At 46.0% G+C, this 22065-nt stretch overlaps 1 protein-coding gene across 12 annotated transcripts in view; it reads right to left on the bottom strand.

Moving 5' to 3' along the window:
* SNCAIP (synuclein alpha interacting protein) overlaps positions 1-19707 on the bottom strand; it is a 151190-nt gene extending 131483 nt beyond the window's left edge. For 2 of the 12 annotated variants that reach the window (XM_038551952.1, XM_038551950.1), the window contains exons 1-2: positions 17678-18050; positions 4736-4764 (exon numbers count right to left, since the gene is read on the bottom strand). The gene's annotated coding sequence lies outside the window, so the exon portion shown is untranslated. Of the gene's footprint in view, positions 1-4735; positions 4765-17677; positions 18051-18311; positions 18380-18767; positions 18792-18941; positions 19110-19190; positions 19385-19488 lie in introns of those variants that run through there. The other 10 variants (XM_038551959.1, XM_038551960.1, XM_038551948.1 and 7 more) reach the window with 9 other exon arrangements.
* Between the last annotated feature and the right edge of the window lie 2358 nt (positions 19708-22065).

Below are 22065 nucleotides of genomic sequence, written 5' to 3'. Positions count from 1 at the left end.
ATATAAAATTGCCATTCTTAATAGAAAACGTGCAAAATTTCTTCTAACTCATCTACAAAACACAACTGAAGCCAGTTGAAAACATAAAGTGAAGCACAAATGCAGTAAATGCTCCTTTCCCACTAGTGCTAAGAAATGAGTTTGTACCAGGAGGTAAATCCAGACACCAGTGAGCACCCGCCACATCCCACAACACCCCAACAGAGAAGGTGCTGTCACTTCAGAGAATAAGAACTGGACCCAAGATCTACAGCTGGTAATGTCTGAGCAAAAATTCAAACCAGGCACTCTGACTCCGCGGTCCCTGCTTTTGACCATAACCCTCTGCCTACAATCTCTAAGTTTACAATTCCTTTTCTTGAAGCTTCATTTTTTATTTAAAAATATTCTAAATTATATAACAGACTCTCACATCCACCTGAACAGTTTTTTTTGAACAGTTTATTTTGAACCTAATACATAGAGTTTTATATATCTATTTTCAAAAGCCATCCCATATTACATCTCTTACAACATGTCTGCTTTGGACTCGGTTTCCTCCCAGGATGTTGCCATACAGGCTGCTTCTGTACCCGCATCAGAGAGTTGCTGCTCTAGTCCTAATACTTATCACACCAAAATTAGTAAGACTTGTAAGTTAAAGTTAAGGTTTTTTTTTTTTTTTAAGATTTTATTTACTTATTCATGAGAGATACAGAGAGAGAGGGGCACAGACACAGGCAGAGAGAGAAGCAGGCTCCATGCAGGGAGCCCAATGTGAGACTCGATCCCAGGTCTCCAGGATCACACCCTGGGCTGAAGGCGGCTCTAAACCACTGAGCTACCCGGGCTGCCCTAAAGTTAAGTTCTAAGAAACATGTGCTGAGCTCTCCATCCATCCACCCATCTATCCATCTATCCATCCATCCATCCATCATCTATAAGAATCACTATAAGTGCTCTCTACTTAATGTTTATTGCTTCTACACTAATATAGTTTTCTTTTAAATTCTCAATTGCTAAAATATCACCCTGAATTGACTCCCTGTAAGAAATCTCTTACCCAATCTGCACTTTTCTGCCACATTCCCTTACTAAAACATAGCTTGCTCTTGTTCTTCCCCTTTAAAGGAGATAATGTATGTAAATAAATTAACACTTTCCCTGTTCTATAATAAGTGCTTCATAAACACTATTAGTTTTGCTACAACTCTGTACCAGACATGAAGGTAAGCACTGAGAACAGGGCAGACATGCATGAGACATGGATGGAGCCCAGCATTAAGGAGCTGTGAGTCTAGTGGAAAAGTCAATAATCTATCACTACGCAGTTGTGGAAACACCTCACCCCAATCTGGGTGGAGGCAGAGGTCAGGGGAAATGAGTTCACAGGGTAAGAAGTCTGGGAACAAGAACAAGACAACCCCTAGGAGACTACTAGACTGGAAATTACAAGCAGCTTCAAGTTACTGAGTCGGTCTACAGCAGGCTGGGGGATCAGCCATAGGACCCATGAGGCTGGACAGGTGTGCAGGGCCAATTGTGAGGGCTTGGACATCATGCCAAGGATTTTTTATTTTATCCATAGGCAATGAAAACCTACTACAAATTTACTGGCACAGTCAGATACAATCAATTTTAGAAAGATCAACTTGGTAATAGTGTGGGAGCTGATCAGAAAGGGGTAGGGAAGTGTTCAGAGGTTGCTATGGTAACCAAAAGGAACAATGATGACACCTTGAATAAAGATACTAGAAATGTGGATAGAAAACAGTCAATGATGTTGAGAGTAACTGAACAGATAAGGCAAGATTTATTTAGTATTGGAATGCTGGGAGATACTGGGGGGGGGGGGCCTTAAAAGAACAGAGTATTACAGATAATTTCCTTGAAAGCTGGGTCCATTCAATAAACTAAAAAATGGGAGAAGAGCCAAGATTTTGAGGGAAAGGTTGAATTTATTTTGGGAGTATAAACTCTGAGAGCTGATGAAACATCACACTGTCTGTGACCAGAAGACAAAGAAGATCTGTAGCCCTGGGCTAGAGAGAAAAATTTGGAAGTCACCAACACAGGTGATAGTGAGGTGACAACCTTCAGAATGGATGACACAAGAATCTGTGTGGTATTATTTGTTTAGTATCACTCATTGGCAAAGAAACATAAACTCCCTTTGTATGTAGTGGGAAAGAGACTGAGATTTGGCTCCAGTCATCCTTGACATTATGTCCTGCTACTCCACACCATCTATCTTACTGTGAAGTCACATCAAAATACTTTGAACTTTACAAGTCTGTCAGACCCATTGCCCTCTCCTAAATTTTCTGCCTGGTGAACCCTCATTTGGCCCTGAACTATCAGTCAAATGTCACTTTGCCTGGGAAGTCCTTGATAATCTGATCACCTTCCTGCCCAACTTAGGTGGAGTTCATGGCTCCCTCCTCCTTCCTAATGTAGAATTTGCTCACAACTCTACTCCAGACATTCAAGTGCGTCTCCTCCAGTAGGCAGAAAGTTCACAGAAGGAAAAGACTGCATCTACACAGGGAAAGATACCAAAGCGTGTTTACAGAATGACTGTGTCTTCCATCTGCAAACACCATCAGTTACCCTGCTTTAAAGAACCCATGACTACTTCTGTTTGGCGAGCAGCCACAGAAGGTTTTTGGGTACAGTAACGTGATATTTTTGGTATGATCGACTAAGAATTTAATTTTATTCCCACGTTATGAGTACTCATGTCAACACAACTGATGTGGTGACAACAGTATAATCATTTAGAATAATGATTACTATGAATACATTGGTTCTTCTCAGTCAAAATGCCACTGTATTTTACTCAAGGCAAAAAAAAAAGTAGCCAGAGATGGAATCTAAGCACAAGTAGAAGACTGAAATGAAGCAATAGGAAGCTTTATTAGGATCAACCAGGCGATCGTGATGGCACTTTGATGTAAGATCTCACCCTGAAAAAACACTTTAAAGACAATAAATAGACAGATGATAAACAGTTAGGAAACTTTGTATTTGCTAAGTGCCCAATAGGTGAAAAGTATATTCTTCATAATGAAAGAAGGCAGGAAGCCTACCTGGGGGTTGATTTGAAAGCAAACGTGAAAGCATAAAAAGTGATTCAAATGTTCAAGTGGCAATCACTCCTTCTAGAAGCATCAGCAATTCTGGCAACTGGAGATGTGTTTTTTCCCTACTCAGCCCCTCGAACAAAAGGGACAATATATAAATCCTTATTTGGACTGACATCAAAAGGCCTTTCAAATTGCTATTCCTCCCCTGACTCTACTTAATTGTAAAAACGAGACATTTCTGAAATTCATTCTCTCTAGTTTGAGAACACTCACACAATTTTTCCAAGCCACTGAGAGATACATCCATACACTGAAATTTCAACAACTACGACAGATTTATCATCAAATGGAAAGGAGTCACAGGAAGTTTTGTTCTCAAACTGGGGCCCTCACTCTTCAGGGATTTTGTTAGTATTCATTCTTGACCAACAGTTTCAGCAGTGCACTCTAAGTTATGGACAAGGTGACTCTAAATATCATGGTGACCTAGCTTATGTGACTTAAGAAGAACTCAAAGACAGAAGTCAGAAAAATGTGTATGTGCATAATAGCTACTATATGAGTATCACAATGCTGGCCTCCCATTCAGCTTTGATTATAGAGATGCACATCTATACCCAAGAGCCTAAAGAAATTCAGTCCTGAGGACCATATATCTTGAAACTACCAGGAGGGCATGAGTATGAAAACGCTCAGTCCCAGCCCTTAGAGTAATGAAGCTGAAAAGGCTGAGACATCCATGATTCAGCCCAATTATTCTTTAGTGGTCACAAATAGGGTTTGCTACATTAAGCATACCCAATTATCCCAAGTAGGTTATGTTTTAAGTGACTAAATACTTCAAAGTTGTCACTTTCTTTTCCAGACATGTTGTAACTATGTACCCTTTGCAGTGAAACCAAGTCAAAGATCTTTAATTTACTTTTTAGCTCTGCCACTGAAGTGCTTGCTGACACTAAGCCTTGATCTTCCTCTCTTTTGCTTTTCCTATTTTTAAACTTTGCAACATGATACTTGCTTTCTTCTCACCTTTTTAAGATTTTAAAAACAATGCAGTAGTAATTATTATGGCAAACCCAATACTCCATTTAAAAAAAAGAGAGAAAAAGAAAAAACATAATGATGATAATGATACCTAATCTTGTTGAGTACTTACAATGAGCCCATCATTGTTTTAAATTCTACCTAAATCAGGTCATTCTCACATGACCTCTGAGACAGGTTCCCAACAGCACACAGGTGGCACACACAAATGCAATGTGAGGGTGGTGTAATAAAGAGGCCATGCGCAAAGGTGTGGGCAGGGCTTGGAGTCACTCTAAGAGATGTCACAGTGAGCTAGGAAGGGTCAAGGACAGTGATTACCAGCGTGAAGCATCTGCAGGAGGGCACAGTTACCAGAATTCAGAAAGTACCTGAGGGAGTCGGCTCCCTGCCAGGAGCAAGAGGTAACCTGGTAAAGAATCCAGGAAGTCAATAGTTCAAACTCTCTTCCCACCGGCTTGCTCCAGTCCTGATGATGCTTCCCACTGGCCAGACCCAACCAGAAGCCAGAGATAAAGGAGCTGCTGATTTAGTTCAAACATCTCAGCACAGAGAGCAGGTGGAGAAAGGAAGAGAATCAACCTGATACCCTCTCTTCCCATTTATCCCAAGCACCCAAAACTTACCTCGGATAAATGAGGCAATCAATAAGTATCTGTGAGTAAAAGAAGAAATAAGATCAAAATGTCAGGAAGTTCAGTAAGCCTGTGAAATCACACACTGTAAGAGACTGTAATCACACACTGTAAGAGACTGAGCCAAGCCTTGCTCTGAGGTAAAAGCTTCAAGTTCATAACCAGTATGGGATGCTGCCTCCCATCCACCATCTTTATCCCACACCATTTATAAGCATGCTGTTGGGTGTCGGGGGAAACAGGATGGTTGTAAATAATTGCCACCCCCAAGAAACTTGTAATATGTGTGCTAGTTTCATTTCACCCTTCTATCTCATTACTGTCAAATCCCCAAATTCCTTTCTTGCAAGAAAAGTTGTGCAATAGCAGGTCTCTCACCTCTTACAAATCCATCACCTATTCCAACTAGTGGTTGAGCAGTGAAACCTTCCATCCCATGGCATTTTGCCCACTCGTTTGATAGTGTCTTGCCTTGGAAGGATGTTCTGAGTATATGTAACACAAGTGACTCATGCTTATCTTTGAGAGACAAGTCCTTAGCCTCTACTTACAGCAACAGACTAAGGCGTATGTCTCATAATATTAATACATTTACTTTCAAGACACGTTGAAGGGTTCATTTATTCAGCCAACATACTATATGCTGGTCATACAGTACATACTTGAGACTATGCTAGATACTGGAAAACAATTCTTACCAAAATCAACAACTACTTTCTATAGTAATGAGTCAACAGTCACACAGAGGGAAGCGAAAAATGTGTTAATTACTGAGAGGTCTTGGGCACACATCTGGGAGTACAGTCATGATGCTGTCCCTTGGCAGCACACTCCTTTCCTTTTCCCCAGGAGAACCTAGATACAGGCTGAAACCCTATAATACGTATCCTAACCCTGATGTTGTTCCTGGAGACAATCAAGTGTTCTACTATTTTTCCATCTCTTAAAAAGGGCTCCTGCTTTGAAATTCCAGCTCCATATATAAGCACCTGCTTCAAACAGATCAAATAGTAATTTTTCCCTGTGGGTTTTTTCTCAATTCTACTTTTGAGCTTGAGGAGACCACTCTTTGCTGCCTGATCCGGACTGAAATAGCACATTGAAGTCTTTCGTCTTTTCAGGGACAAGGCAAGTGAGCTGGCACAGCAACTCCCTTTCATGCTGTGCAAGCATTAGCTTTGCATTTTTAAAAACTATTGTACAATGTGTCATGCAGTGAGGTTTGCCAAGGGGAGAGAAAGGAGAAAAAAAAAAAAAGAATAGCAGAGTTGGTTTCCTACATGCAAGTTTTAATGACTCTGGAAAACCATCAACCTGTATCAAATTTCTGTACTAATTTCACAGTTTCCCACAAATGGCAAGAATGCAAAACCGTCAATTAGCCTCGTGGTAATTATATTTTAAAAAGCCATTCCTTTTCTTGATAATTCTAACAAATGAAAAAATTCAGTTCATTAAAAACCCAAACACTTGATGATGTTTATTTCATCTAAGAGCTCATGGTAAAATCACCCTTCTCAACATCTCCCAAATGTTTACTCAGGTGCACACACCTGTGTTTTCTGTCACCAAAAAAAGCTCTGAGCGTGCAGGGTTTCTGCTATATGACATTCATTTACATACATTATGAAACAGAAACTGAGAAGAAGCCATCAAGTCCATGCTGGGAGAAGCCCACATCCCTCTCCTTACCAAATCAATCTGCAGCTTACAAAGAGCTCTGCTATTTCCTAGCAACATGAGTAAACATGGTGCTATATCCAGCTCCCAAGATTTGTAACCATGTTAATCTGTGAGTACTCAATTTAATTAAAGATTAGACTTTTAAATTGTATTTTTAGTGCACAACAGTACTGCTAAATTATGATGATCAGCAGTTAAGTGTGCTTATGTCTGCAGAACCCGGGGAATGAAAATGAATCATTTATTTCCATCTTGATATGACTGCTCTTCTCTGAGGCGCTATTCTCTGAGTTCACAGGACTTGGAGTTCATTGGAATTCGATGGTTAAAACACAGCTTGGAGACCTCATTTATGAAAATTCCTTTAAACCTTTCACCACTTTGACAGATCCAGTCCAAGTACACCGAGCCAATTCAAAAGTAGCTCTCAGCCTTTTTATAGGTTTTCAATTACACCAACACAGCACACCAGAGCCGTCGTGTTGGACAAAGTACATTACAGTCACTGAGAGGCACAAGTTCCTTTTTAAGAGACTCAAATGAAAGCAGCATTCTCAAAACTGGAGCCAGCAGATGTAAAGCCTTGTCTGTCTCGAACCATCCTTGACTTATGAAGGAAGGGATCTTCAAATTACTTAAACGTGGCTAGTGTCTAGCTATCTATCATATGACGTATATGAAGTAGGCTATGATTTTTTTTTTTTAACTTTTCTAGAATCTACTTTACAAAATACTGGCAAGCTACCTTTGTCTTCAAACTGTTCCAAATACTTTAGCTGAGGAATTGTTCAAACATTTTTTAAGGTTCTTTCATCCCCGCCCCGCCTCCTCATAGTGTGTGACAGCAGGATTTACTTTTTCCTGGGCGAGCTCTGAGAAACAAAACCCCCAAGCAGGTCAATGAGCTTTTTAGGTTGAAACCGGTCATCAGCGGTAAAACAGAGTTTATGCCTGATTCCATTTTCTACTTTAAGGCGCTCCTTAATTAGGCCATGCTCTCCTCTGAAACAAGGATCCCATAAGATACTTATATGACTTAACAGATCAAGCAGTAATATTTTCTTCCATTTTCAAACCGTGCATTTATTTGAATATGTGGTTAGTATGGCTTTATGGGAGTGCCAATCTTTGAGACATGGTTATATGAATTATTTTAAGTGACATTTACCGTTAGGGGTAAAGTGGACAAAACACGCACATGCACATTAGTGGGTTTGAAGCACTTGCAAAATTTAAAAACTGTGTGTGCAGATGCTAATTTACTCAGGATATCACTCTCCCATTCTCCCTAAGGAGGCATGATGACTCTGAAACCACTGGAAACAGAAAGCTCTCATGATGATGACTCTTACAGTTCCTTGACACAGCAATTTTTCCCTGGATATTGAATGTTCTGGATATCAGTTGGCCTTTTTTTTTTTTTTTTTGTATTTGGTCTATCCTATTGGTTTGGGTGGTGGTTGTTGTGTTATCCAGTTAAATAAAACCTTTAAGTATTAACATACTGGGCTGTGTGCAAGTTGCCCTAGGCCTCAACATTAAAAGAGGTGAAGTCTGAAGCTAAACCAAACTGGCAGAAGCTCAGAAGAATTCTAGGCTGGGACATCCCTTTTCTCTCTAGAGGCTTCCAATCCATCCAGTCTGACTCAAACACAGTTTGGGGGCACTGGACAGAGCCAGGTGGCGACAGGCAAAGTGAGGTCACACTAGGCAAGCCCTCACACACCAATGCCTGCAGTTCCTAGGGTAACACTTTCCTCATTTGCTAATGAATTAATTCCCAATGCACAGAATGCCAACCTTGGACCACTTAAAGACTGCCTTCCTCACTGGGGGCAGGAAGATGACAGATGCACTCCCTACCCGTAGGAGCCCACAATTGGGGGCGCAGTCAGCCACGGACAACAGGGGCCACAGAGGCCATTCCAGCTAATTGCTGAGGGAGCCAGAGGCCGCAGTCGCTGAGTCTGCCCTTAGGACTCCCCACGCCTCCTCAGAGCCCAAGCTTGGAGTCCACTATGGGAGCCACAAGCCACATGTGGCTACGGAGCATCACAAGTGTGTCCAGTGTCTGAGTTAAAAATAAAATACACACCAAATTTCAAAAAGTATGGAAAACAAGACTGAAAGGTATCTGGTTAAGAATTTTTTTTATATTATGTGTAGAAATGCTAATATTGGTGATATACTGGGTTCAATAAAATATATTACTAAAATGAATTTCAACCTGCTTCCTCTTACTTTTCTTAATGTGCTTGCTAGAAAGTCTGAAATTACCTAAGTGGCTCACAGTCACGGATCTATTATTTCTATACTGCCGGTTCTGTTCTAAGCAGTCACAACTCTTGAGGAAAAAACCTGGGAGGCTGGCTCGGGTTGGGGGGCAAGTAGGGGTGCAGGTGGGTGAGTAGGGAGAAAGCACAGTGCTGGAAAGAGCACCCAGGGGTGCCTCTCAGGGGCTGCAGAGACGGAGCAGGGGCTGGCAGTGTGTTTGCTTCCTGAGCAGTACATACTTGCCAAATTCATTTGCAGCAGCAAGACTGCAACATCAAGACCAAAAATGACAATAATCACATCACAAATAAAAATAGAAGCAGACTGTGCTTTAGAGGGAGCCATGCTCTGCTGGGGACCAGACCAACTAGCCAGCTTGGGCTGCACCCCATCTGGCCAGTCACTTGGTCACTCTGCCTCTCATCTGCAAAGAGGGAGGGGGGCTAAGATGCACGGGTGTGCCAGGGTCCCTGTTACTCTGTCTACGAAGTCTCTGGAAATCTGAAGCACTCTCTACATCCTAGAGGAAGGAGAAGAGTGCTACAGAAGGAGACACCTATGTGCCTAGAGATGTAAAGCTACAAAGAATGGAAAGTGGAGTAGAATCAATCCTTTACATTTCCTTGTTCCTAAAACAATTGTACTCGATGAATGAAAGGAAGCTGCTGGAAATGAGGACCCCTGTTCCCGGCTAGATATAGACTAGACGGGAATGCCATGAGCTAGGGAACCCCATCTGTGTACTTGCTGCTGTGACCGTAGCTCTGAGAGGTGCCCAGCATACAGCAAGTTCAAAATAACTGTCTATGGGAGGTGGGGGTGGGTTTTCCAATGAAGACTTTGCAGCCGGGTTTGTGGTGGAATTCCCATGCAGTTAATGTTTCCGAGTGCGCAAGGAGCCCTCAGCGCTGGGCAAGGAGCTCACCTAGGCCAGGGCTGGCAGCAGTGCTGCATCTCAGAGGCTGGTGTCCGCTCAGTGTGTGAGCTCACCTAGGCCAGGGCTGGCAGCAGTGCTGCATCTCAGAGGCTGGTGTCCGCTCAGTGTGTGAGCTCACCTAGGCCAGGGCTGGCAGCAGTGCTGCATCTCAGAGGCTGGTGTCCGCTCAGTGTGTGAGCTGTCATCACAGGGGAAGGCGGAGAGGCGCAGAGACCTTGCCCACCCTGTGGGCTCTGGCTTGGGTGAGTCCCAGAGGCTCTTGCAGCAGAAGTGGCCCTACTACCCACTTCCAACAGGGAGTCAGGGCAAACAAAGGCTCGGAATTACCTGGGGCCCAGTTTCTCTGTGCAGGGAGGTAAGAGGAGCAAGGTGGCTACAGCTGTAGCAGGTGGAGGCTTGTGCTGTAGCTACGTGCTGTAGCAGGTGATGCAGGTGATGCAGGTGCAAGTTGTTGCCTTTGATGGCACTCTCGCCACTTGGTAGGTAGCTGGGGGAACTGAGTTCCTCCCCTAACTTCATTCCCCACCTCCCTTCCAACAGGGCTCATCATCCACATCTTAGACGGGTGGTTAGCTGCTCTGTACTTTCAGAAAGGACTGGCACAGGGTAAACTCCCTAAGTAGTGGCCTGCAGCACAAGGTAAATGTACTACAACGGCTAGTATCTTTCTTCTGGATCACAGCTTTGAAGCAAGGTTTCTAACCTGGTGTCTGTCCACAGCAAATCCACAAATGGGCTTCCACAGATCCTGGAAACCCCTGAATTCAGATGTGTGGGTGCACATCTATTTTCTTCAAGGAAAGTATCCATAGCTTTCATCTAAACCTCAACAGGCTTCCAGACTAAAAACAGGTTAAAAAAAATAAAAATAAAAAAATAAAACACTGAGCTTATGTGGCTTCCAAAACTTTGATGAAAGTTTTGATGAAACTTTCTGATGAAAGCTATGGATACTTTTACCTATGGACTTCGTTTCTTTCATTTTTTTAATGATTTATTTATTCATGAGAGACACAAGGAGAAGCAGGCTCCCCGTGGAGAGCCCAATGCAGGACTTGATACCAGGACCCCAGGATCACACCCTGGGCTGAAGGCAAACACTTAACCGCTGAGCCACCCAGAGATCCCCTATGGACTTCATTTCTGAGGGAACCTCAGAACTAAGATTTCAATCTGGCTATTCAGGAGGCTTACATTATTATACATAGCAGAAACCTTCATAGGAGGCTTTTATTATCTGGCAACTGCAGAATCATAGAATGTCTTCTAAAGTAGACATTCATTTTAATTTCACCTACAGGACTGGAATATTTACTTCTTTTTAAATTTATTTATAAGATGTTATTTATTTATTCATGAGAGACACAGAGAGATAGAGACATAGGCAGAGGGAGAAGCAAACTCCCTGTGGGGGGGCCTGATTCAGGACTCGATTCCAGGACTCTGGGATCATGACCTGAGCCAAAGGCAGATGCTCAACCACTGAGCCACTCAGGTGCCCCTTTACTGTTTTAAATACGTATTTCTCCAAAGCCTTTTTGACATATTCAAAGGCCAAGGGAGGCAGGTGGCATGTTTTATTCTTAGGAAGTGGTCATTTCATGTTAGAGCAATAATAACAAAAATCATAATGAATTGGAAGAGCCCAATCAAAGTTTGATTGTACCCCTCAACAACCTAGAGAAGTGTCTGACAGCTGGGCAATCTCCAGGACGAGGGCTTATAGTGGTAAGCAAGCCTGTTCAACTCTGTAAATCTTAATTTCCTTGTATGCAAAAAAGGATGGATCATGGTAATACCTCCTTCCTAGGGCTGCTGTGAGAATTAATAAGAAAATAATTGTAAGTCATTTGTTAAGCACCCAATGCAGAGTAAGTGCCTCATAAATATTAGCTATTAAATAACCTCTTTTATGGCTGGAAAAAAAAAGTATTCCTCATCTGATCTCTGAGCCACACATTCTAGCTTCCAGACTGACTTTGGGCCGCTGTTATTTTTCAGTGTCTTCTTTGAGGTAACTGTTAGAGACCCAGCAGGCAATGAGCATACCAAGTTCCGGGGAAACCGTTAAAAAGTGTCTGAGCAGCAATTTCAAAGAGAACCTGCTTTCGTAGCCAACATTCTGGGATGCAAATTTAGGAATTGGGCTAAAGGAAACAGAAGAAACCTTGAAAATCACCAAGATGAATGACTCAGCACAGTTTTCATTCATTGCCCTAAAGCTTCTTGAGCACTTTTGCAGTGCAGAGCCCCACACTAGGCTCAGGGATACAGAAAGATGGAGCACCGTGCAGCTGTCTCAGTCAGCACCCTGGGAGAGGGAGTCGTGACACATAGCGGAGAACCACACAGCAAAGTAGATGCAAGGCTGGGCAGGCCCGGGAGGGGGGGGGGCAGTTCAGCAAAGGCTTCTTGCAGGAACAATGCTTGGATTGAGTGTGGAAGGAGGAGTGGATGTTCAAAGTCAAGGAAGTCAAGAAAGGAGAAAAGATTCATTCCGTAGTGACAAAAGCACAGGCAAAAACATGATAATGAGAGAAAAATGGAGCACGGAGGGACCTTCAGGTGGCACAATTCAGCTCCGGGATAATGTGGGCAGCTGGAAGAAACCTTGCTGAACACCTCCCTCCTTCTCACCCACTGTTGGCCACAGGAGGCAGGGTCCCCATTTCATGGGGAACCACAGGAACCATGGAATTCAGTTTCAGGAGCCTGGTCTTCCCCCCCCCCTCCCCCAGGGTTCCGGAGTTATGAAGCGCTCTGAGGCACTTCCTTGATTCGATTTTATCCATTTGTTCTTTAGAAAGAGCACTCCGGCCATGGTGGGGAGGAAGGCATTGAAGCAGAGAGACTGGATGTGGAATTATCAGAGGGGACTTGTGCAGGGTGAAACAATGAGGCTCTAACTCTAAACTGACAGGGGAAAGAGTAAGACAGAGACAGAGCAGGAAGTCCCGGTGATTGGGTGGAGGTGAGATCAGGACCTTTCCCAGGTTCACGGCTTGCGGGGAGAGTAAGAGGATGATGTGTCCGCCAGGAAAAACAGATGGCAGAGCCATCTACTCTTTTGCTTGCATGGCACCCACTCTATTCGATACTTGCTGTTTAAGAACCACCCCTTTCCTGCTCTGAGGGCAGCTGGTTTAGTGCAGGTTTTGCTGACCACCTTCCCATGCAGCTCCTATATCACCCCATCTGCCCCCTGGCCTCCACACACAGATGGCTCCTCCCATTCCCAAGGACTCCAGGCCTGGGCACATCATCAAGGACAAGCCAAGTCATATGTTTCAAATCCCTGGACATAGAAGCTGGTTCAGGGATGGGCATGTGCCCACTAATTAGAGTTAATCCCAAATTATTCTCTTTTCCTGAAGAGGTTAAGCTTGAAGCTGCTGATGGCCATTTTACCACCATTTTGCCACCACCCAAGTCAGAACTGGATTCTTTCTGAACTTTTCCCAGACAGGAGCCAATACATGCCCCTTCCGGCTAGAGCAAGTATAAACTGGGTTTCTGTGACCTGCAGCCAAGAGCCCTGATAAAGATAAGAAGAAAATTGTGTCTCAAAAAAGTAGAGTCTACTTCTGTGAATGATGGCTTATAAAAACCCACATTACTGAGACAACTGTACCTTGAAACATCTGAATCTAAAAAAGACATTTCGGGACTTTATAGCAAATTCTACTGTGACTAATGAAAGGCCAAACCAGACTGCTTTAGAAAATGTTACTGCACCAGATAACGGCACACTCACTCATTAAGTTAACATTTACTGAATATCTTCAGGGTTCTCAGACTTGTACAAAAGAAACTATAAAAGCGTGTGCTTGGATTTGAGCTGGTCCATCCAAGGTCTTGCTGTAACGAGCAGCTGTGCGTGCTGTTCAGACTAATTGTGCGACGTTAGAGAGGCCAGGTGTTTCTGTCTGGCCCACAGCTGCACTCGATGGTAAGGACGCCACCTGAATTTCAGACTGGCCATCAATAAAACAAGGCTGGCGAAGCGGCACCTCAACTGAGCCCTTAGGTGAAAAAGCGGTGAACGTGTTTTGAATTCCTCTCCCCTCTAATAAAACAACCACAACATTTATGGAGGAGCCTGGATGAGGCATGACATTGGACCTTCTTTCTCTACTCTCCTGCCATGAAAAGACCCCGACACCAGCATGGGTTTAGCTATTATTAACACATCCACAGCTCTACCTAAGTATGCCTGAATCCTGTCCTCTAGTCTCAGGGGCTAGGAATAAATGGTCCAGGGTTTATTTCTGGTGGGCATTTGTTGGTTTTGCTACCCTGCATCCATTCCCGCTTCTGAGATCAGTACTCCATTGTTCTCTGAGGAAGCATCTACCGACTGCCCATCGTGTACCCCCTTCGTAGGGTTGCCAATCAACGTGCCCAGCCAAGCAGTATGAGTGCCTTTAAAACTGGGCCAAAGGTTTTCTCTCTCTCCGATCTCAGGTCTCTGAGATCATGACCTGAGCTGAAACCAAGAGTCGGACGCCCAAACAACTGAGCCACCCAGGCACCCCTAAAGGTTTTCTCCTTGCTGGTCTGCTAAGTGCAAGGGCAGACCTTTAGCTGTGGGTTGCAGAAAAACAGTCATGGGTTTCTACTCCCGCGACCCCACAGCAGTTCCGATTCCATCCTGAAAGTGGTTCTTCTGACTTCCCTCTGACCCGTGGGGGTGTCCTCCAGGTTGTCTTCTGTTTTCTGCTGCTTTTCTTGAGAGAAACTCAAGTCTATACAATTTGCTGCAATATAAGCACTAAGCACTAGCTAACGTTCATAGCATACTCTGCAGCTTATAAAGTACTTTCACATTCAATTTATCTCTTTTGATCAGCCTTTCTGGAACTGAATTTTTCTCCTCCCCCCAAATAAATCACTTATTCATTTCTCTATTTCTCACGACGGCACACTTGTTCCTTCAGCCACTTAAGCTTTTGAAAATCTCAGAATGATTTTGACTGGAGGCTCTCAATAATGCCCTGTCATCAGTCACCTAATCCTAAAATATGGGATCTCCCAGAGTGATGCCTTCCTTTCCATTGTTTCTGCCTCCACTTTTGCCAGAGCCTTCCTCACCTTCAAACAACGGTCTGCTGATTCTGCCACCAGTCTACCGTCTCCAAACAATCCTGATGCCACTGGTAGAAGGCTGTGACTAAAATTTTACCATCCTTGCATTATTCCTCAGCTACCTAAGGTTTACAGAACAGAGAATATGGGACAATGATGTACAGTTCATTTCCTAACCTAAATTCTGGGCTGCCCACAAGCAGGCTCCACTAATCTCTCCTGTCTTCTAAGTATACTCTTCCTTAGTAAAACACACACACACAAAAAAAACATTTGGCAGAACAAGGGTTCAAAGATGTAGTAAATTGGGGGGGGGGCGAGCTACAGTTTTTTGTGGCTGCCTCTCATTTTAATTGGAGTCTTTCTAGACCCCTCGAAGGCATGGTGACCTTGTGATCCCATCTGACCAATGGGACAGTAACATAGGCTTCAAACTTGCTCTCTTGCTGCTCTTGGTACCGTGTTTGTTCTGTAAAGAAGTCCAACTTAATCTGCTAAAAACTGGGAGGTGTGTGTCCTGGTCACCAGTTAACGTGGCTAACAGCATAACTGCCAGATATAACTGTGAAGCCATCCTAGATCATCCTGCCATCAGCCCACCCACTAGTGGACTTAAGATGTCTGAGGCAACCCTGTCAAATCAGCAGAAGAACCACCCAGCTGAGCTCAACCCAAACCGCTGAGCACAGAATCATGAGCTTTAGTAGTTGCTTTAAGCAACTGCATTTTGGGGTGATTGGTTATGCAGCAACACATAACTTATAAAACATCTGAGCTGATTAGGTCATTTTATCCTCAGAATTCCTTTCCAATTACTAGTTAGCATCTTGGGGGCTGGATCATAAAGTATCTTTCATGTGTCCTATTTCTTCCAAGTGCCTTGTGAAGAGACTGCGCATTTTGTATTTTTATATGCCACAAATGCACAAAGGGAATACACTGTAACTAATCAGGAATCAAACAGTGCTTTTCCAGGGCCCAGCTGTCAGTCTTATCAACTCCTAGTCATCATTTCAACACATATTTTGATCGTTAACGTTTAAAGCTTGAAAGAAGGAAGATGCAAACCATAAAACCGGAAATCTAGTTATCTCATCCACGTGAAGTGCAAAATCATGCAAAACATATATCACAAAAGTAACCTATTTATTGATTCATTTTCAGTAAATTACTCCTTGTAGCTAAATCTGCATATCAATTAAAGGGGGCACAAGTAAACAAATATATAAGGGTAAAAGTTTCACAGAAGCAATTGTTTCATTTTCACCAGGATATTATTGTTCTCCCAAGACACATATTTCTCCTATGTGGTTTGCAACTATAACCTGACAGACTGCCAAAAACAAGGCTTCTCTTCTAAGAGTGTCACAGATTCTCTTGTTGCTGTTCAATTAGATTTTGCATTTAAAAGAGAATTTCCCTTGTGTTTCTTATAATAGTGCACCTGCTCCTTGGGAGATTTCCTCTCTTGACAAGCAATGCCTTAAATCTGGCAAGAAAAACAGCTCCAGGCTTTCTCTGATAATATCAAAGATCATTTGTTTGTATTAGACGTTTGTGTGGGTTTCCCTCCTCTTAAGAGCAGTAAAGTACTACTACAATCCCTTCCAAAACAACAGCACACACAAAGTTTCTTGGCCTCTGTTCTACATTTCCACCCACACCTGCAGCAGAACAGCTGCCTGGAATTAGCGAAGCTGCGACATAGTGTAGAGAGAGATTCATTTGCTCTGGTCACTTCCTTTTGGACATCAACACATGGTAAATGTCAAATCAATAAATGTAGCATCACTTGGAATCTACTCTGTTGTAGCCTTTCCTCATGAAATGCTTCCTATGGAAAAAAATGAAGCTTACATTCATTCAAGGTAATATCCCTTATTTTTTATATATCGTTTCTGAGAATGTCTAAACGATCCTTAAGAGAGGCACCATCATCTTCTTTCCGAATCTAGACCTGGGAACTCCTACGTATTTGGTTATGGGTGATCTTCAGTTAAAACTGCGTCCTGAAGAGCCTTCTGTGATGGACAGCAAGATGTCACACCTCCTTCAAATAGTTTTAAGAAGCCCTTAAAGCTGTCTCCCTACACTCTAACCACACTGCACTTAAATTACCATTCAGCTGCTACAGGAGTAGCCAATAGATGTTTCCTCCCCCCTACCCCCCCCCCCAAAGTGAACATATTAGCATACTGCTTTCCTAGACCTTGTTCTCTTTGCCTCTTAAAATTTCAATATGTACAAATGAAATACAGATTTCAACCCATTCCCAATTGGGATGTCTGCTCCGTAATAAGAGAAATAGGTTTTTTGCCTTCCTGCAGATTCAGCAAGGAAAGTGGTGCTTGAGAATTACGTGTTTAGAGTGACACCTTGGAGAACTGACATACTCTGCACACATGTAATCCTCATAAACCTCCCCAGGCAGCCCTTATTTCATTTTTGCAAACTGCACCCTGGCCGGGCTCCACAGCACGTGGTGTGTGGGTAGCCTGTCCTGCACCGAGCGGCCGGCTCTCCCTTCCTCTGGGCTCTCGCCTGCCTCCAGGCTCTTTGATGGGCACTTGTCAGTAATCGTCCAGAGGAGTGGGGAGGCCCAGCCACCGGCCAGGGAAAAGCGGACACCGACAGTAATGCTTCCTCAATGAACTTTCCCAAGGAAAGCAACGTTCCCACAGGAAAAAACAACACGTTCCCTCCACCGCCCCCCCCCCCCCGCCCTCCTAGCGGTCCATTGAAAATGAGCAACAATGCTGTTGCCTTTTTGTTTCGTCAAGACTTTCTTCGCTGCAAGCAGTAGCGTGTTCCTCAAAGAATGCTAGTATTTCCTGTGGAAACTGTATGGCTGCCAGTAATGGCTCATAATTTTCCCCCTCTTTTCTTTTCGTAAAGATGAAATAAACAAAACGTGGCATTTGACAATAGCCAAAATACCAGTTCACCTCACTTACCACCTGCAGATGAAAGTCAGCAGCAGCGGAGAAGGCCAAGGGAGGCTCATTCCCGGCTGAGATCGGCGCGGACGAGCCTGGGACGCAGGACAGCGCCCGGGGCAGCTCCGAGCCCGGCTGCTCGGGCGGCCCGCGAGCCCCGGGAACGCGCGGGGGCTCCCCTGGGCCGAGCAGCCCCGCGGGGCCCTCGGGCGCGTGTCTCAGTATCGTTATTCGCTACTGTCGCCGGTGCGGTTACTTCGCCCCTCGTTATCTGGGCTTTTCGGGAGCTGGGGCGCTGCCCACCGCTGCCTCCCGGGCGACGTGCGGCGGCGGCAAGGATCGCGAGCGCACGACACCGGCGGAGCAAGGAACAATCCTCCGGCCGCCGGGCGGGGGCTGCCCCCTCCCCCGGACTGGAGCCGCCGCCGCCGCCGCCGCCGCCGCCGCCGCCGTTACTATAGAGACCTTCCCCCAAACCCGCTCTGCGGAGGCGCCGCCGCTGCCCGGGCGCCCGCACTCGCCGCACAAAGGGGCCGGGGGCCGCGGGGACACCCGCCGGGGGCGCCCGGTGCAAACTTGGGAAGGCGCCGCCGCCCCGCCCCGCCCCGCCGCGCCGCGCCTCCCCGCCGCGCCCGCCGGGACCTGGACTCACCGGGGGCGCCCCGCGCGCCGGCGACTCGGGAGCGCGGACCGACTGACGGACGCGCGGGTGGACGGCGGCGGCGGCGGCGGCGGCGGCGGGAAGCGCCGCAGCGGGCGCGGGCGCGGGAGCGGGAGCGGGCGGCGGAGGCTCTGCCGCGGCCCCGCTACGTCACAATGCGGCCCGGCCGCCGGCGCCGCTCCCCCGGCCCCCCAACGGGCGCGCGCGGGCGGGGGCGGGGGCGGCCCCGGGGCCAGCGGGCGAGCGGGCGAGCGGGGGGCGCGCGGCCGGGGAGCGGGGGCGGCGGGGCGCGGCCACACGCCCGGGCTGCGGGAGCCGCCGCGCGCCCCGGGCCCCCCAGCCCCCGGACCCCCGACCCCCCGCCCCGGGCCGCGGGCCCCGCGCCGCCTGACAGCGACCCCCCCCCCCCCCGCGCCCGCCCGCTCCAGCCCGCTCCAGCCCGCGAACCTGCGCTTCCCCGTCCACCTTTCTGGTCGCTCACCTCGGCCGCCCTGCAGCCTCCCAGCTGGGCTGCGCTCCTCCCCTCCGACTTTTTGCCCCCGCGTCCCTCTTTCTCCCCCGCCCCCGCGCTCCCCCTCCCGCTCGGCGGCCTCTCCCCCTGGAAATGAAATCGCCCCTCACCGGGATCCACGCGTCAGCCGCTGCCACCTCATTGGTCCCCCAAACAGTCCGGCGGTGCAGCCTGAGCCGGGAAGAGGGACCGGGGAGGGGAAGCGGAAGGTGGGCAGGGTCCTGGGACACCGCGGAGCCCGAGCAGCCCTGGCAGAGGCTGCGGCGATGGCCCGGAGTCCTCGCCCCCGCCCCCCCCCCCCCGCGCCCCGGGCCCCCCCTCCGCCCCAGGCTCCCCCCCGCCCCAGGCCCCCCCGGGACCTCGCCGGCCGGTGGATGGCGGGATGGCAAGGGGGCTTGGCCCGGGACGTCCTTTGCTCGAGCGTGGGTGCTGGATGGAGACTTCAGTCGGAAAGAATGGCTCTTTGACTCGACAAGGGCTCCTATGCCCCGGGCCCTACAGTCCTATGAACTTGACTTTCGGCGTCTTTCTCTTGATGGGGGGCGGAGGGGGGTGGGGAGCTGGACGGGGCGTGTGGGCCAGCCCGCACTGGTGACCGCCTCTTTCCCTCCTTATTTCCGAAATGAAATCAGGGAGAGTGGAAGCATTTATGGTAACCTTGGCTCAGGACCGTCTCTCTCTTGCCCTTTGGAAAGCTTTCATTGGTTTTTAAGAACTCTCTTTCCCGGGAGAGATGACTCGGAGAAGTCCACTGCGCAGAGCTACGGAGGGCCGCTCGCGCTCCGGGTGTGGCCGCTTGCCTGGCGTTGCCCCAGAGAAAAGTGCGAGGAAGCGAGTTCTCGTCCCTGCAGCCCCTTTGTTCCCTGGCCAGTTCCAAGGCAGCGAGAGTGGCGCCACGGTCCCGGGAACCTCTGCGCTTATCTGGGCTAACGGCACTGGGGATGCGTAGCATGTGTGAGCCTGTCATTGAAAATACATCATGCATCATATATTTACTGCGTAGAATAATGTAGTAGATAGTGATAGCCTAGAAGAGCGTATCACTACATATGTTAATGTTGGTATGTATTTAATACATAGCAACCAGACGCGACCTGGTTGTTCAAAACCGAGTTCTCCCCGCGACCAGGGTAATACCGTACACGGTGCCTGTGGAGTCCGTGGGCCGCTCTGTTGGCAGGCGAGAGGCAGACTGGAGGATTGGGAGAGCATGGCCCCAGTCCTGCTCTGGACCTGTTTGCACAAGTACAATAATTACAGAGATGAGGACTACCTTAAAGGCCAGCAGAAGACATTTCACATGCTTGTAATTTGATTTCCTATTAAGAAATTAAATATCTCTTTCTCCGGTCTTTGACATAAACTGCCAGAAGTGTGTCCTGCAGTGCTGTAATTTGTGTATTGTAATTCATCATATATGAGGCTTTAAGTACATGCATGGAAAGTGGCTTCACAATTTTAAAAACACACATTATCCCTCCGTAAAAAAATATAAAGTCAGATGACATCATATGGCACTAAAAATACTTGAAAATATTGGGCTTAATTCATTCACATCTGGTTAAAATAAAAATACTGTTTTTTGTGTTTTCCTTTTTTTTTTTTTTTTTGCCTAGTATAAACTCTGAGAAAAGCACATCTTGCTTCCATCCAATAGATATGGATGGAAATTGGTGTCATCCTTGATGAGGTCTACAGAGAGCATGGTTCTACTGCCATCCTATTAAATACTTTGGTATTTACCACCCATTTTCATAAAACAGATTTTATTTATTTATTTTCTTTTTTTTTCTTTTTTTTTCAGATTTTAATTATTGAAGGAGTAATTTGTTGAAGAATAGTAAATACACATCTTTTCCCCACTTCCCTGAACATCAACTAGCTCTAACAATGAGCCAAGTGTGAACACACTTTAAATGGTTCAACAAGAAGGGGACCGATGGTGTCGCTTGTACAGAAAATGGGTTGTCCCAGGAAAAAAAAAATTATGTTTCTGTGTAGCGAAAGGAGTAACATGCCAAAGCTTAAAAGAGCAGTCTCTGAGATGTTGTTTCAGATATCTCCCCCTGTTTTTAATAGTGCTTTTCTTAACGGTTTATTCTCTTTCTAACATGTGTTTGATTACATGTTTACCATTGTTTCCGCGTGATTATTTTTACACTGTGATTTAAACCTATGCTTATATATATACTTTCCTACATAGTCTACAAGTTTGCTTTTGCTTGGATCGTTTGTTTGTTAGTTGCTTCTTCTGTGCAATCTGTTGCTAAATCCTAAACCACAAATTGATAGACCAAAATGTGGAAGTAGTGAAATTGTTGGGTTGGAACAGACTTGTTAGATTTTAGATTGGATGCCAAGAAAGCCAGCTTTCTCAACATCATGTTGACTTTTTATCAAGTTCATAAACTACTCGGCCTAGTCCTTTATCTGCTTATTATCAACCAGTCTCTGATACGCAGTTTTCTAACCAAGCAGCTGCATGGGTAGGCTAGTTAGTACCAATGGGATGGCTTAGCAACCACAGCCACTGGACCATTTACCCCTTTAAAGAGTACTCTCCACCCATGCCTACCACTGCACCTTAAGGGATGTGCACCTTTAAGAGCAGTTAGCATATTTCTGCTTCATGTCCACTTCTTTAAAAAAAGAGCGGGTGGGTACCTCGGTGGCTCAGTGGTTGAGCGCCTGTCTGCCTTTGGCTCCAGTCCTGATCCCAGGGTCCTGGGGTTGAGTCTCACATCAGGCTCCTTGTAAGGAGCTTGCTTCTCCCTCTGCTTATGTCTCTGCCTCTCTCTCTTTCATGAATAAATAAAATCTTTAAAAACATAAAAAATAAAAAATTTAAAAAAGATTTATTTGAGAGCCTGCACAGAGGTGGGTGGAGGTGGGGGAGGGGTAGAGAGAGGCAAGCAGATTTCCTGCTGAGTGGAAAGCCCCCCCCCCCATCCCCCTGCAGGGCTCCATCTCAGGACCCTAAGATTAGGACCTGATCCAAAATCAAGAGTCTGACTCTTAATCGACGAGCCACCCAGGCGCCCCTCATGTCCATTTCTCATCCCCTACTATTCAACTGTCAGTACCCATCAAGATGCCAGGGAGTTCATATTACTCATATTTGGATCATCAACACTGAGCACATTTTTATACTCAAGAGTTAGCTACTGAAAATAATTAGTACAAAAGTGCATTTCACTGTATATCATCTGCCAAAGAGCTGACATCTAATTGTTC

Source organism: Canis lupus, chromosome 11 (genome assembly GCF_011100685.1).
Source record: "Canis lupus familiaris isolate Mischka breed German Shepherd chromosome 11, alternate assembly UU_Cfam_GSD_1.0, whole genome shotgun sequence".
Classification (NCBI taxonomy): domain Eukaryota; kingdom Metazoa; phylum Chordata; class Mammalia; order Carnivora; family Canidae; genus Canis; species Canis lupus.
Note: the sequence above shows the minus strand (reverse complement) of the source record. Positions and strands in the feature narration are given on the sequence as shown.